The 17,313-nt window shown below is 42.7% G+C and overlaps 1 long non-coding RNA gene across 1 annotated transcript; it reads right to left on the bottom strand.

The window, feature by feature from the left end:
- Positions 1-13,091: 13,091 nt before the first annotated feature.
- LOC133780448 (uncharacterized) lies at positions 13,092-14,956 on the bottom strand. The gene is made up of 3 exons (XR_009869322.1): positions 14,231-14,956; positions 14,016-14,119; positions 13,092-13,314 (listed from the first exon to the last, which is right to left on the bottom strand). It is a non-coding gene; the product is annotated as an uncharacterized LOC133780448 (long non-coding RNA).
- Between the last annotated feature and the right edge of the window lie 2,357 nt (positions 14,957-17,313).

Here is a 17,313-nt window from a genome sequence, read left to right as displayed (position 1 = left end):
GGTTTAAATTTTAAGCCTCGTGGTTTAAATTTAAAGCTTAGTGGTTTAAATTTCAAACCTAGGGGTTTAAAGATACTTGATTTATAATTTAAGCTTAAATAGGTAAAAATTTATAAATTGTGGTTTAAATTTGACGCCATTTAAGCCTTGTGGTTTAAATTTTAGGCCATTTGGTTTAAAATTATAAAGATTTTGTATTAGATTCACACATTACATTATATAGATTAAAAGATAGTATGTTTATGATTTAAGCCTAAAAAATTAAAACTTAAACCTTGTGGATTAAATTTTGATGTCATTTATGTTTAGTGGTTCATATTTTAAGCCTTTTAAGGCTTGCGGTTTAAATTTTAAGGCAAGTGGTTTAAATTTTAAGTCTCGTGGTTTAAATTTAAAGCTTAGTGGTTTAAATTTCACACTTAGGGGTTTAAAGATACTTGATTTATAATTTAAGCTTAAATGGATAAAAATTTATAAATTGTGGTTTAAATTTGATTTCATTTAAGCCTTGTGGTTCAAATTTATAAATTGTGATTTAAATTTTAAGCCATTTGGTTTAAATTTTAAGTCATTTGGTTTAAAATTATAAAGATTTTGAATTACATTCATACATTGCGTTATATATTTTAAAAGAGAATATGTTTATGATTTAAGCCTAAAGGATTAAAACTTAAACCTTGTGGATTAAATTTTGATGTCATTTAAGATTAGTGGTTCATATTTTAAGCCATTTAAGGCTTGCGGTTTAAATTTGAAGGCAAGTGGTTTAAATTTTAAGCTGCCTTGTTTAAATCCAAATCTTAGTGATTTAAATTTCAAATCTAGGGGTTTAAAGATACTTAATTTATAATTTAAGCTTAAATGGATAAAAATTAATAAACTGTGGTTTAAATTTGATGTCATTTAAGCCTTGCGGTTCAAATACTATAAATAGTGGTTTAAATTTTAAGCCATTTGATTTAAATTTTAAGCCATTTGGTTTAAAATTATAAAGATTTTGTATTAGATTCACACATTACATTATATAGATTAAAAAAGAGTATGTTTATGATTTAAGCCTAAATGATTAAAACTTAAACCTTGTGGATTAAATTTTGATGCCATTTAAGTTTAGTGGTTCATGTTGATGCGGTTCTTCGCCAACAGGTAATTATACGAATAAATAGGATGGATTAGTGCTAATTGGTGAACCACGTCAACAGTTTGGTGCTTTCATTGAGAGGAAATAGATTGGTGCTATCGCAAACACCAGATCATGGTGGTTACTCGTTTGAGACACGGTAACGAGGCGGGTCAACATGATGGGCAGGAGGCCCACTATGTCGCCATATCTGATGAGCAAAACCCTGAGATCTAGCAGCCGATGGGTCAGGACGACACCGCGAGTTCGGCGCCCCGACTGCCAATTCCGAACCCGAGTTTCCTGACGACGATAGAGATGGAGAACATGCAGTTGAAGAGTCAGCTATCCAGAGCAAGCAAGCAAATCGAAGAGGTCTTGGCCCAGCTACCTTTCTTACAACCGACGTTAACGTTGGAAAGAGGCAAAGTGGGATTCACAAGTCCCACCGGGATAATCGGCCTAAACCAAGTCGATCAGTCAAGACCTCAACCCCGAGTTCTGCTCCCACGTCACGCCAGCACTAGGAAACTGTGTTTGAGGAGTTTCCCAGGGCCAATCAGCAATAGCCGATCGATCCGAACCTCGACTCCTAGCTCGATCCCACCATCGAGCGCGCCCAGAAGGGCTCGTGGCAGCTCGTGGAGGAGATCCGAGGAAGGCTTGCGAAGACAGCCTGCTCCAGCCAGCCCTCCCGCGCCACGGTCAAACCGCCGAGCACAGGATGCCGGAGATGGCAGGGTAGAATGGCTGCGAGCTAACTTGATCTGCCTAGACGGGACTAGGATCACGTCACCAGTTAGGCATCCCCCGTCGCCGATAAGATACCCATCTCCTCCTTGTCCAGTTTGAGACATTCCGACACACGGGAGCAACAGAAGAAATCCTCCTCCCGCCAGTCCTTCCCATCGCAACCAAGCGCGCGGGAAGGTCCCAGATCCTCACCCCCAGCAGCGGGCTCCAAGCTTTTCCAACGGGAGTTACTGCACCGGGAGCCACCGAAGTGGCAGGTCTGGTGGAGACCTGCGTAATCGCTTGAGTTCGACACAAAGCCCTCGGGCCACCTCGAGGGTCGACCTTTGAGATCTCCTCAACTCGCAGAGGGGGGATTCGGCTAGAAATGGAAGTCATGCTCACCAAGGGGATGGTCTTTCCGAAGTACGTGACAGTGGGAATGTCCCACCTAACTAAGCTCAAGCTTGGAGGGACAATAACCTGCCTAGCGCGTACAATGGAACTAGAGCTGTTGAACGGCCCCAGAATAACCAAGGGATTAAGGACCAAACCCTAGAGCGTTTAGCTCAGATGGAGGAGCTGATGAAGAAGCTCTTATCAGAAAAGGAGAAAGACAAGTAGGACTCGGGGGATGAACTCGAGCTTTTCGCCCCCAGCATAGCAGCCACAACATACCCGCCGGGTTTCTGGATGCCCCACCTATCTAAATTCGATGGAGACGGAGACCTGCCAGATCATTTGGGTATGTTCAACACCCTGATGATGGCCCATAACATCGATCCCGAGCTAAGGTGTTTGATATTCCCTTCCACCTTGACTGGGCCAGCTAGGCAATGGTTCAAGCAGTGTAAAAAGCAGTCCATCAACTCGTGGAAGAATTTTTCTACTGACTTCAATATGGCGTTCCGAGCTTCTCAGGCTGCCCGCGTCAAAGCTGACACCCTGGCCAACGTGAAGCAACAGCCCGGGTAACCTTTGAAAGCTTACATGAGCAGGTTTGCAAACGTCGCGGCTTGAGCCAGGGATGCAAACAATAGTTCCAAGCTTATGGCCTTGAGGATTGGAATCCTCGTTGGAGGCGGGCTACGAAAAGAGATACAGAGAAAAGGTGTCGACACCGTGGATGAATTCCTGAACAATGCCCAGGGATGGATAAACCTGGAAGAGGCGCTAGCATCGATCGCGGGAACCAGCCAAACCCCTTATCAGCTCGTTGGAGTGGAAACGGATGTCGTAAAAATGACTCAAACCGTTACACCGAATAACCAAGGGGGTGGAGGTAAGAGAAAAGGGAGCAGCGAGGGTGGCCGGCACGGTCCAAAGAAGAACAAGCCCATGGAAAAATTTAAGCCAGTCTACGCGACTTATACAGAGCTCACAAACACTAGGGAACACATTTTCCTAGCAAACTCTGCCCGCCTCCCCTGGAAAAATTCGGAGCCTTTGAAACACCAGAAGGCCAAGAGGGACCCTTCCAGGTTCTGTCGATTCAACAACGACATTGGCCACAACACTGACGATTGTAGGCATTTGAAGGATGAGATCGAGACATTCATCCGAGTCGGACCCTTGGCTTAGTATGCGCAGAACAGAGTTCCTACTAGTCAACCGGCCCCGGAAGCTCTGGTAAATCAGCCCGGGCCCCGGATTAGTCAGGATACCCCTCCTCCTGTGATAGGGGGAGAGATATCCACAATCTCCGGAGGCCCCCACTTGGACAACACGAGCAGAGGTGCCCAGAAGAGGTATGTCAATGAGTTAAAGGCTCATAACGGAGTGGAGTTCGTCCCGGAGCAGCATCTACCCAAACAGAAACGATTGGAGAGGCAACCAATCATTTTTACTGAGGAGGACTCTAGTCATGTCTAGTTCCCCCATAATGATCCTCTAGTCATAACCACCCAACTCGCCAACCGGAGAGTTAGGAGGATACTATTCGATAATGGGAGCTCGGTGAACCTGCTATTCCGGTCCATGTTGGAGAAAATGGGACTGTCTGTCACCAAGCTGAAGACCACCTCCATGATGATGTATGGATTTTTCGGAGAAAGGTCGGCAGCGATAGGAACAATCGAGCTAGTAAAAACCTTGGGAGAGGGGCCCCGAACTGTCTCTAGGCTCCTCGAATTCGTGGTTATCGATTGTCCCACCGCCTACAACGCTATTCTAGGCCCGCCTACGTTGGTGGCATTTGAGGCCATAACCTCTATCCGCCATCTCGCAGTCAAATTCCCCTCCTCTACGGGGATATGTACGGTCCGGGGTGATCAGCTCGCTGCTAGGGAATGCTATAGCATTTCCATTAAGGGAAAATCACGACCCGAACAGTAGACGATGACCATTCAAAGCGGGGATGAGGAATCTCAGGAGGTAGGACCTACTCCTGAGATAGAAAAACCTCAAGAAGCCAATGGGGAGGGGATCACCCTGAATGATGATATCGACCCCAGGATAGGCGAAGATAGATCCGAGCTCCAAGCCATCGAAGAGCTCGAGGAGGTAAAAATCGACCCAAAAGACCCGCCAAAGTGGCGAAGCTTGGGAAAAACCTGTGTAATAAGAGGAAGGCGGAGCTGCTGAAATTTCTACAGGAGAATCTAGATGTGTTTGCCTGGTCTCACGAAGACATGATAGGAATCAGCCCAAGCATCATCATCCACACCCTCAAATTGGACAAGAACGTGCCTGCGAAGTCCCAGAAACAAAGGCGCCTGGGCACGACCCGAGCTGAGGCCTTAGAGGAGGAAGTAGCTTGACTTTTAAAATGCGACTTTATTCGCGAGGCAAAGTATCCGATCTGGGTTGCCAATCCTGTTTTGGTCCCTAAGCCCAACAGGAAGTGGCGGACCTGCATCAACTTTTCCAATCTGAATAAAGCCTGCCCCAAAGACTGCTTCCCCTTGCCAAGAATTGATCAATTGGAAGACGCCACGGCGGGGCACGAGCTCATGTCCTTTATGGATGCATACTCGGGCTATAACCAGATCGCCATGAACCCGACGGACCAGGAACACACTAGCTTCATGACCCCAACTAACATTTATTGTTACAAAGTCATGCCCTTCGGGCTGAAAAATGCAAGAGCTACATACCAGAGGTTGGTCAACATGATGTTTCCTAATCAGATAGGGAAAAACATGGAAGTGTATGTTGAGGACATGTTGGTCAAGTCGAAAACTGTCGATAACCATGTCCCCGATCTGAAAAAATATTTTAAGATTTTAAGGCAGTACGGCATGAGGCTGAATCCTCAAAAGTGTACCTTCGGGGTTGCGTCAGGAAAATTCCTGGGTTTCATAGTCAACACCAGAGGAATAGAGGCGAACCCCGATAAAATCAGGTCACTACTCGAGATGCCATCACCCCGGTCGCGAAAAGACGTCCAAAGTCTAACAGGAAGGGTGGCAGCCCTTAATCGGTTCATTTCCAAATCAACCGATAAGTGTTTGCCATTCTATAACCTGCTCCGGGGAAATAAATAATTTGAGTGGACCGAAGAATGTGAGCGTGCCTTCCTCGACCTGAAAGCACATTTAGACGAGTCGCCCGTGTTGTCTAAGCTAACAACGGGAGAGCCTCTTTTTCTTTACCTGGCTGTCATGAAAGATGCGGCTAGCGTCGTACTGGTCTGAGAAGAAGACTGGTCTCAGAAGCCAGTCTATTACATTAGGAAGAGGCTTCTCGAAACTGAATCTCGATACCCATTGATGGAAAAAATGGCTTTCTGCCTTATCACAGCCTCCAGAAAACTCAGGTCGTATTTCCAGTCTCATTCAATCCATGTCATAACCGAATAACCTTTAAGGCAGGTTTTTCAAAAACCTGAGGCATCGGGGCATCTTTTGAAGTGCGCTATCAAGCTCAGCCAGTTCGAGATATTGTACGTACCGCGAATTGCAATCAAAAGCCAAGCTCTGGCTGATTTTGTGGCAGAGTGCACGGGATTCCGAGAGGAGCCAGTGGAAGAACCAGCATGAGCCTCGTGGAAAGTCTTTGTGGACGACTCGTCTAACAAGAATGGATCCAGAGCTGGAGTCATTTTGATATCCCTGGAGGGACATCGTTTCCACTCTGCATTGTGATTCTGATTCGAAGCATCCAACAACGAAGCCGAATATGAAGCTTTATTGGCTGGGCTAAGGGTGGCCCAGGAGCTGAAGGCCAGCTCCATCCAGTGTTATAGCGATTCCCAACTCGTGGTAAACCAGGTATCAGGAGAATACCAAGCGCGGGGAACCAAGATGGCGCCCTACTGGGCCAAGGTAAAGAAAGAGTTGTCCGCATTTGAGCACAGCCTAGTTGAACAGATACCTCGGGAGCAGAATGCCAATGCTGATGCCTTAGCAAAGCTTGCCACCTCCGGGGAGGCTGAAACTTTGGGCCTGGTACCGGTGGAATTCTTGGAAAAGCCAAGCATAGAGGAAGCCAGGAAGGAGGTCGAAATGATCGACACCAGGCCGACCTGGATGACTCCCCTAGTCGAGTACCTCACAACAGGAAAGTTACCTGAAGAGTGAAATGACGTGAGAAGGGTACTTTACCAGGCTCCGAGGTATACAATGATAGACAGGACGTTGTACCGATGTGGTTTTTCCTTACCTCTTCTTCGGTGCGTTCTGCCAAGCGAGGTGAAAATTATTCTTTGGGAGATCCATGAGGGGTTTTGTGGGGATCACGCTGGGGGGGAAAACCTGGCCTTGAAGATATTAAGGCAAGGATATTACTGGCCCACTCTATTGAAGGATTCAATTTCCTATGTCCAAAAGTGTGACAGGTGCCAGCGGTTCACCACGGTCGCCCGAGCCCCTCCAGTCGAGCTGAAGATGATCTCCTCCCTGTGGCCGTTCGCGGTCTGGGGAATTGATTTAGTTGGTGCACTGCCCACGGGAAAAGGAGGAGTTCGCTATGCAGTGGTGGCTATTAACTACTTCACAAAATGGGCAGAAGCAGAGCCCCTGGCTACGATTACATCAAAGAGGGTCCTCGACTTTGCGGTTAAGAATATAGTCTGCCGATTCGGGCTTCCAAAGAAGATCGTGTCGGATAATGGAACCCAGTTCGATAGCGATCTCATCACTGAATTCTGCGAAAGGCACGGTATAATTAAAAGCTTTTCCTCCGTGGCCTACCCCCAGGCTAATGGGCAGGTCGAGGCTGTGAACAAGACACTAAAAGTGAGCCTTAAGAAGAGGTTGGATGATGCCAAGGAAGTTTGGCCTGAACAGCTCCCCCAGGTGCTGTGGGTGTAACGCCCTACTTCCTTGGAGCCGTTACTAAGTGAGTTTTAAGGCAAAACAGTGCAATGAGCTCGCTAACCGAGGTTTTGAAACAAAAGTGTGACTAATAAAGAAAGTTAAGGCTGTAATCTTTGAAAATGTGTTGGCTCAATAAAACTTCTAGTATTAAACAATTGGGATCCCAAAATAGGGTTTGAAAACTAATTACATCTTGAAATAAGTTTACAGTTGATAAATCATAAAAATCATAGATTATTACAGCCATTTTCAAATAAACCCCCAACCAAAGCAGTCGGGCAGGCCAAACATGTACGCGTCGCTTCACGCTCTCCGTACTCATGGTTGGTGGACTCAGTCATTGCCCTACCTGCAACACGGAGCACCCGTGAGCCGAAGCCCAGCAAGAAAACTCATGCATAACATAACATATGCAATTCATACAGTTTAACATAACAGATAATCCACATACAAACAAGTCAACCATTAGACTAAGCAAACGCGGCCATGCCGCCCCCGAAGCCTTACCGAAGCCTGGGGTCTCGGTCCTCACCGCAAGGATCTCACACATATCCTCTGGGTCCCGGGCCCTGCCCTGACCATAAGCATCCCATGTGCTTAGTGTTACTTCCGGCTCCGCTGCCGTACCCGGCCTACGCCGCACTCGGCCCTTGCCGTTCATTTCATTATAATCATATATAGCATAAATCAAGCAACATTCAAACAAATGCCAATTTATTTAAATCTGCACCCTAACATGTAATGCAACATAGGCCTATGCCCGGCAATCATCTCATCATGCAACATGCAATATAGGGCCATGGCCGGCAATCACACTATGGGCCCACGCCCTATCCTACGGGTGTTATAGTTTTCTTACCTTAATTCCAAATGCTTTAAATAGAAAAATGACGGCCCCCGAGCACGATCCACTTCCCGAGCTCTAGCTTAACACCTAGTCACAACCAAGATAATGGATACCAATAAGATAAATCTCAAATGAGTTTCTAAACCAAGTTCTAGTCCCCGGAACATTGAACTTCACCAAAAATATAAAAGATTCAATCCCGAGCACCCGTGGTTAAATTCCCAAGCCTAAATTCTCAAAATCCCAAAATTCCTTAAGCGCCGCGGCATGGCCCAACCATGCCGCGGCATGGCCCCCAAACAGGGCCACAAAAATGCCCAGAAACAGGTAAGGGCCGCGGCCCTACAAGGACCATGCCGCGGCCCGCCCTCCATCCTCAGCGCATCTTAGCCTTCAAGGGCCGCGGCCCTCCAAGAACCATGTCGCGGCCCGACCCTTCGAACCCAGAAAAACCCACCATTTTCAAGCTTAAAACCTCAACTTAAGCCATCCCAAAGCTCCCAAATCAAAACCAATTAATAATCACAACATTAGGATGGTTTAAACAACACAATTCCACCAAAAATCCAACCTAACACTCACCAAGATCCCGATTCCAAATTTCTGAAATTTCGAACCTAAAACTCAAGACCAACCATGGAAATTCTCAATTTTAACCATCAAACTTTAATTTAAACCTTACCTCAGTTGTAGAATCATTTCCCAAAGGATCCCATGACCTATCTTCAAAGTTTCAAGCCTCAAACTCCACCTTGAACATCAAAATCCATAAACATTCACAACCCAACAAAATCTCAGAATTTAACTTGAGAAAAAGAATTAATTGCGTACCTTTACCCTGATTTGTTCTTGATTAACTCTTGAGCTAAACCTCCAAATCCCACAATCAATTTTCAGAAATTCAAGCTTGATTTCTCCTAAGATTTCTGTGGATTCATGAAAGAAAGAGGAAAGAAAGAAGAAGAAGAGAGGGTGGAGGCTGGGTCGGTTTCTCTAAGTCTCCAAATGGTTTATTTGTTTTGTTTTTATAACTTAAGCTGGTTACCTCAAGGTTCGGGGTACCAAAATATCCCCGAGGCAAAAATGGTAAAATCCCCCAGTATTCCCGCCTAGACATCCTAACCTCAAATATATCTCCAATTATTTATTTTCATAACCCAATATCAAAAATACTCCTTGACTCGCTCAAAGTCAATCATAATGCCCCGTTGTGACTTTTCCCCGCTATCCAGCTCTAGGATCGCCTCGTGCCGAAAGTTACAAATCACGGATATACCCACATACCACTGTGGTCTCAACAATCATCACATATTAATACAGTTATGCCCAACATGGCCAAAATTACAATTATGCCCTTCTAACACAATCCGGGCCTACATGCATACTAATATACATAGTCATGCATCTCAAATAATCAAATAGTCACATAACACGCTTTAAATCATAACCATGCATTTAACTCATAAAATCACACATAAATCCCAACATGCCCTCCTGGCACACTAATCAAGGCCCATAACCGAATTGGGAAGGACCCTATCAGATAATAGAGGTTGTGAAGGAAGGGACCTTTAAATTAGCTCGGCCTAATGGAGAAGCAGTCCCACAGACATGGAACGCTATGCACCTAAAGAAATATTATCAATAGTCATACTTTTGTAAGGCTTAATTATGAAAGTCGCCTTGTTTTATTAAAAAATGAGAAGTACTTTTGCATATCGTTGTATGTTTCTGTGTGCGGATAGTGTTAGAAGAGCGTTTTCCAAGTAACCAAGAAAGATCTCTTTCTGTTTACTTGGGGGGCATATGTCTTGGATACCAACCAGGGCATCCCGGATACCAACCAGGTCCTAAAAACTTGGAAGTTAGTTAAATTGACTAACCAGTGTTTTTCCTAAAGAGCACGAGGTGTCGATAAAATTAACGCGAACTAAGTTTGTAAAATTAAATATGTCCTGGATACAACCAGGTCCTAAAATCTTGGAAGTTAGTTAAATTGACTAACCAGTGTTTTTCCTAAAGAGCACGAGGTGTCGATAAAATTAACGCGAACTAAGTTTTTAAAATCAAATATGTCCTGGATACAACCAGGTCCTAAAATTTAGAAGTTGATTCAAATTGGTTAATCGATGTTTTTCTTAAAAAGCACGAGGTAACATAACAATTAACGCGGACTAAGTTTTTAAAGTTAATCATCCTGGATGTAGCCAGGTCCTAAAAACTTAGAAGTTTGTTAAAATTGACTGGCAGTGCTTTGTAGGTTCGAAGAAAAAGTCAATAGACTGATGCAAACTAAGTTTTTACCAAACACGCAAAAAAAAAAATAATAACAACTATTAAAAATAAATTGAAATGAAAGTCAGGGAAACCAATTGTCGAGGAGGAAAAACCTCATGGTAAAAGACTACAAATAAGTAAAGAATACAAAAGTCCTAGGCCCCCCCAGGCCGCTCCGATGAAGTCACCCCTTCGGTCTCCTGATCGCCAGCAGCGGAAGTCTCCCCAGTCTCAGAAGGCGGCTCCTGTTGAAGGCGGGCCTTGAACTTCTCGAGAAATGGCTCCCACACCTCAAGCGCCAGGAAGGAGAAGTCGCCATCCTGGTTGAAGGGCCAATAGTGATATAGCATGGCCTCCATGGAGGACCTAGAAGACGCCCTCTCTGCCACAGTGGCGACCTCGGGCTCCAACTGCTTAGCCTTGGCCTCCTCGAGCTCGGCCTTCATAGCAGCCAAGGCGACCTGTGCAGCCTCGGCCTCCAATTGCATAGCCTTGGTCGCCTCCAGTTTAGCCTTTGTAGCGGCCAAGGCGACCTGTGCGGCCTTTTCACTTTCTTTGGCGGCCGTCAGGGCAACCTTGGCATTTTGCTCTTGCTGTTGTGCAGACGCGAGAGCGACCTGAGCAGTCTGGAACTCGCCCCTGATCTCGTCAAACCTGACCCTGGACCGAGCTATGCTACAGTGTAGAGCCAAAGCTGCCTGCAAAGACCTAGAAAGGAATGTGCTGGAAAGAAGGCAAAGAAGCAGATGTTGGGAAGAAAACAAAGAAAGTTAGCTAAATAAACTTACTGTGAGGGTCATCCCCAGCGAAGACTCCATAACATTCTCGGGGCTCCTCATCTCGATCTCCCGCAAGTCCCTCGGGGTGGCATTGTAGTAATGGTCCACCGTATAGCTTGCGGTCTCGTAGACCGTCCCTCGGAAGGCCTCGGGGATTTTCTCCAGGGCCTAAGTGTTCATTGGGATGCGCACGGTGGGAGTGGGAGCTGGCGGGTTTCCGGCGGGTACCTCCTGTTCCCGAGTAGGGACCGGAGGACGTGGGGGAGGTGGGAGCATGTTCTCTGAGGCAGCAGGAACCTGGCCCCTCCCCTTAGCAGGAGGCTTGGATATGGTCCCGGGAGGAGTCTTCTTGGTCAGTCGGGGTTTTTTGACCAGTGGCCCGGATGATCCGGAGGGAGGATTCCCCCCCTGGAAGATGCACCGCAGGACGTTGTCTCCGGGCTGGGCCATCTCTTCGCTTGAAACAAAAAAGAAGGGAGCATTAGTATACATGTAAGGTTACTTCATTACAAGAAAAGTCTAAAGGGAATATAGCACGAGAAGTGATTTTCGTACACGGGCTGAGGTAATCTCAGCCCATGGTGTGTGAAGCCATGCATTGCCATGGTCACGCGCCCACATTTCCAACGGATCTCCAATTGCTCGGGATCTGTGTGTCAGGAGGGTCAGGATAATGCTTGCCTTGGAGGGAAAGTTTTAAAAAGAAAAACCGCCTAGGAGGCGTGACCTCTAAGCTACCCGGTTTTGCACCCTAGAAACCTCTCACCTTCCCCTTTCCAAACAGGCATTCCCTAAAGGCTACCCTGAAAAGCTACCCAGAAAAATTACCCAGAATTTATCTTGTCCTAAACATCACGTTCCTAGACATGTTCTCATGTAGTCAATATACCTAGGATCAAAACCTATGCACCAAAAGCCAGCCAGAAACAACCTACAGTGTGCGACTAAGAAGGAGGTTTACCCAAACAAAAAAACGGAAAAATCAAAACATGCAATAGGCAGAGGACTTACAGTGTATTTTTTATGTGGAAGTCGCAAAGAGCGTAGGAATCGGAGTCCTGGTAGAGTCTTTAAAGCTGGACTGGTGCATAAACTCTTGTGGCAAGAGCGTAGGGATCTCTGGGATGATAACCGGAAGAAGAAAAACTTCTGAGACTAAAGAGGAGAGAAAATGAGAAAGAATTTTCAAATAAAGGGTGGCTAATGCGGAAGATGGCCAACCTTATATATACGTAAGAGACAAAGGAACGGGGACCGTTTGATCAAATTAATGCGAGATACAAGGGTCATAACTTAAGGGGCGAAACGACGGCCGAAGGCAGGCTAGGCCATTTAATGCAATACTCGGAAGCCGAACAGTTGCCAACCACGACACTCCACATGTATGATACCCACGCAGTGGGCGGGACATGAAGAGTCGAAGGGGAACCTTAAAAGCCCCGCTGTGAAGGTCACAGGTGACGTCATGGGTCACGAGCAGGGGATTGGGGGCAAATGTACGCCCTAAATATCCGCGCACTATTGGCGAGCTGGAAAAGGGCCTAATTCGATTTTCCACGTGTAAATCGTCCACCTGGAGCTGTTGTTACGGGCTTTCGTCTGTCTAGCCCGAGTTGTTTAGAGAGTTAGCAGTTTACTTGAAGGTAGCGGGTCAGCAATATGGATATCACGAGCTGGAGCTACATCAAGCTCATGATGCGGCAGAGATCTGACACCCGAATCTTTGTAAAGACAACCACGCAATATAAATGTGCATGTATTAGACATCACGTGTCTATTCCATTCCTGAATTCTCGGACACGCAGTATAAACATGCGTATTCAGACATCCCACGCCTGGTGTCACGACCCAAGCCCTAGGCCGTGGCAGATTTGTAATATCCATAACTTGGGTGGTCAAAGGTCAAACTTTGACCCTCGGTGGAAAATAGTCTTTATAAATGATCCTTTAATTTATATTAAATATTACTATAATTATAAGTTGAAACAATGGAATAACTCCTATAATTATATATGAAAATATTACAGATAAAAGTAGGATCATTTATCTTAATACATAGAATAATAATATCTCCACAGTTATGTAGTCACCAAACAGTTAAATTTAATAAGTCATAAAATACCCAAAATAATACTTAGCATCCACCATTCCTCATTTCTAACTAGGACATAGCTAATTTAGATGTACAGATCGATAGTTTCCAAATTAAATACATCCAATGTTCAAAAGATAGGACTATGGCACTAAACACCTTGGCTTCAGCAACAATTCATACTTTTCCACGTTCGCGTCACTAGGCTCCTGGAATGGGAGAGATAGGGGTGAGCTTATAACGCCCAGCAGGAAAGCAACTAACAACATCGGACTCAAAAGTTCAAAAAAAACCCTTGCATGGTTAGCTTTTTAAAACAAAACATACATCATCATGTATAAACCAAAATAGAGAGACCACAAATAATCATAAGAGCATAGCTACAAGTGCACATCACACCGTCCACTAGATCCCTAGTTCCCGTTACCCACCATAGAAAATCCGACATCCTAAACCGGGTAGCCGGACCTGATAACCACCACAAGGGGGAGGCTCAGAATACTTCCTGTATACAGATGCTAGGTCTTTACACCTACAGGTGAGTGGACACCTGATCTACCTATGATGACACAGAGACTAGGTCGTGAAACAACAACGTGCACCAATCATGATCATGGCTCTCATTGGTATAACCAAATGCAGGTAAACATGAAAAGAAAGAAACATATTCCCTTTATATTTTAGAAAATTGGGCAGCATAACAGCTACATTTGAATAAACCCAAAATCATAACCTGCATAAATAAGTGAACAAAAATATATATTTGGCACCCAGTGCCCTTAGAACAGATCAGAAAATATGCAGGTTACGTTTTCAATTTTTTAAACATTTTATAAATATCAAAATTGGAATATGTTGAATGCAATTTAATACGTGTACAATAAGTCCAATAGTCTAGTTGAGTCCCTACCTCTTTAGATACCTCCTTAGAATTTAATTCGAGCCCAAAGCAACGCTCCTAAGCTTATCGATGATCTTAGAATGATTTAGTCCGATTTTAATATCACGCTTTTCCTACGTGCACCAAATGAGCAAACGATTATCATCATAGCATTCCTTATTCAAAATCGTGTCCAATGACATATAATATGACCATATTTAAAATTTCAAGTTCCGGAACCTCACCCAAGCGGTGCACTATAGTGGTTGGTGGCGGTACCGGAAACGTCGACGAATATATGCATAGCATTATCAAAACGATCCTCTCGATGAGTACATCACGAAAGTACAGCTCCTTCGCCCAAATGACCTCCGGTGTCGCCGGAAAACGCTTCCAAAGGGCAGAGATACCCAAAATCTTGCTGGAGAAAAACGGCGAGTTGACCGGAATGAATTAGTGGGTTTTGTTCCTCTCTCCACGCTGGTTCCAAGGGTATCAACCACTCGTCAAGAGGTGGTCGGAGTTGGCCGAAAAACACAGTCAAAGTTGACGGACCAAAACTTTGACTGGCGATTCCGAACGTTTGACGGCGAGTTGGGCGGTGTCGCTTGGCAGTTGAGGTCGCCGGAGCAAGGCGAAACCGCTGAGCTGCCGCGCGTAAAAAATGGTGGCCGGTGGTGGTTGGGTCTGGTGCCTTGCCATGGAATGCCGAGAGAAGAAGAAGAAGAAGAAGAAGAGGAGAGTGTCAGGGAGAGAGAAAGAAAAAGAAAAGAAAAAAAAACTGAATATATAATTAAATTAATTTTTTTTTCTTTATTCCTCCCCTTTTTGACTTTTCCAACCTGAGAAAAGTCTCAGGTTTCACACCTGGTATGGGTCGTGCGGCCCATAGCCCCTCCTTACTTATTGATTAGACCACACTTCACTGTAAGGTTTTAGCAGTTAATCATCAGTGTCACAGAGATGACGTGAAGGGTAAAGAGATCACGGGACGGCCTCATTGCCAACCCAGGTATCTTATTCCTATAAATACCAAGACCTTGGGCATTGCAAGGGGTGGGCAGATTCTTGTAAAGAAGTACTCTGTAAGATATAATCAAGAGATATCAATAATATTGACTTGTGGACTAGAGGGATTTTGACCTTCGAACCACCTAAAAAGAAAGGAGTGATCACCTTCCATGAGATTAATTTCGCAAGTCTAGAATTTGGCTATTTTTATATTACGGTTCACCAATTAGCACTAATCCATCCTATTTATTCGTATAATTACATGTTGGCGAAGAACCGCGTCAACAGTTCATATTTTAAGCCATTTAAGGCATGCAGTTTAAATTTTAAGGCAAGTGGTTTAAATTTAAAGCTTAGTGGTTAAAATTTCAAACCTAGGGGTTTAAAGATACTTGATTTATAATTTAAGCTTAAATGGGTAAAAATTTATAAATTGTTGTTTAAATTTGATGTCATTTAAGCCTTGTGGTTCAAATTTATAAATAGTGGTTTAAATTTTAAGGCATTTGGTTTAAAATTATAAAGATATTGTATTAGATTCACACATTACATTATATAGATTAAAAGAGAGTATGTTTATGATTTAAGCCTAAATGATTAAAACTTAAACCTTGTGGATTAAATTTTAATGTCATTTAAGTTTAGTGGTTCATATTTTAAGCCATTAAAGGCTTGCGGTTTAAATTTTAAGGCAAGTGGTTTAAATTTTTAGCCTTGTGGTTTATATTTAAAGCTTAGTGGTTAAAATTACAAACCTAGGGGTTTAAAGATATTTGATTTATAATTTAAGCTTAAACGGATAAAATTTTATAAATTGTGGTTTAAATTTGATGTTATTTAAGCCTTGTGGTTCAAATTTATAAATAATTATTTAAATTTTAAGCCATTTGGTTTAAAATTATAAAGATTTTGTATTAGATTAACACATTACATTATATAGATTAAAAGAGAGTATGTTTATGATTTAAGCCTAGAGGATTAAAACTTAAACCTTGTGGATTTTTATGCCATTAAGTTTAGTGGTTCATATTTTAAGCCATTTAAGGCTTGCGGTTTAAATTTTAAGACAAGTGGTTTAGATTTTAAGCCTTGTAGTTTAAATTTAAAGCTTAGTGGTTTAAATTTCAAACCTAGGGGTTTAAAGATACTTGATTTATAATTTAAGATTAAATGGATAAAATTTTATAAATTGTGGTTTAAATTTGATGCCATTTAAGCCTTGTGGTTCAAATTTATAAATTGTGGTTTAAATTTTAAGCCATTTGGTTTAAAATTATAAATATTTTGGATTAGTTTCACACATTACATTATATAGATTAAAAGAGAGTATGTTTATGATTAAAGCCTAAAGGAATAAAACTTAAACCTTATGGATTAAATTTTGATGTCATTTAAGTTTAGTAGTTCATATTTTAAGCCATTAAAGGCTTGCGGTTTAAATTTTAAGACTAGTGGTTTAAATTTTAAGCCTTATGGATTAAATTTAAAACATTGTGGTTTAAAGATATTTGAATTATAATTAAAGCTTAAAGGATAAAAAATTTAAGCTTAATGGTTTAAATATTAAACCTTGGGGTCTAAAGAGACTTAGATTAAAATTTAAGCTTAAAGGATAAAAATTTATTATATTATATAGATTAAATAGACTTGATTTATGAATAAAGAGAGTAGGTTCCTTGTGCTTTAAATTTAAAGCTCAATGATTTATATTTTAAACTTTGTTGTTTAAATACATTTGATTCAAATAATAGATTTAAAAATTTTGATTGGCAATATTTCTTTAATAAATAGAATTTATCTTTGAAAAAAAAACCAAAAACCTCGCCCTATACTTATATTTTACTTGTGCTTATTATCCTGTTAATTAATACAAACAAAGCATGAGACAAACAAAATAAAACACCAGAAAAAACCTAAACGAACCAAAAGCTCCTGTAAAATAACTTTTGAGCATACGATGGTGGAGAGTTAACTAGTTCATCAATGAACTAGTATGGGGTTGTGGTGGATGTTGAGGAAATAGTGGTTGGGAAGCAAACGGTGGGAAAAATGGTGGCTTAAATTATAAAGTTAAACTATAAAGCATAACGTTTAAAATCTAAACCAAAACTCTTTAAAATTTAAACCACATGACTTAAATTCTAAACCACGACCATTTTAAACTATAAAGCATAACGTTTAAAATCTAAACCTAAACTTTTTAAAATTTAAGTCACGACCATTTAAATTATAAATTTAAACTATAAAACATAACATTTAAAATCTAAACCAAAACTCTTTAAAATTAAACCACAAAGCTTAAAATCTAAAATGTGTC

Source organism: Humulus lupulus, chromosome 5 (assembly GCF_963169125.1).
Source record: "Humulus lupulus chromosome 5, drHumLupu1.1, whole genome shotgun sequence".
Classification (NCBI taxonomy): domain Eukaryota; kingdom Viridiplantae; phylum Streptophyta; class Magnoliopsida; order Rosales; family Cannabaceae; genus Humulus; species Humulus lupulus.
The sequence above is the reverse complement of the archived record's forward strand: the minus strand, read 5'-3'. Positions and strand labels throughout refer to the sequence as shown.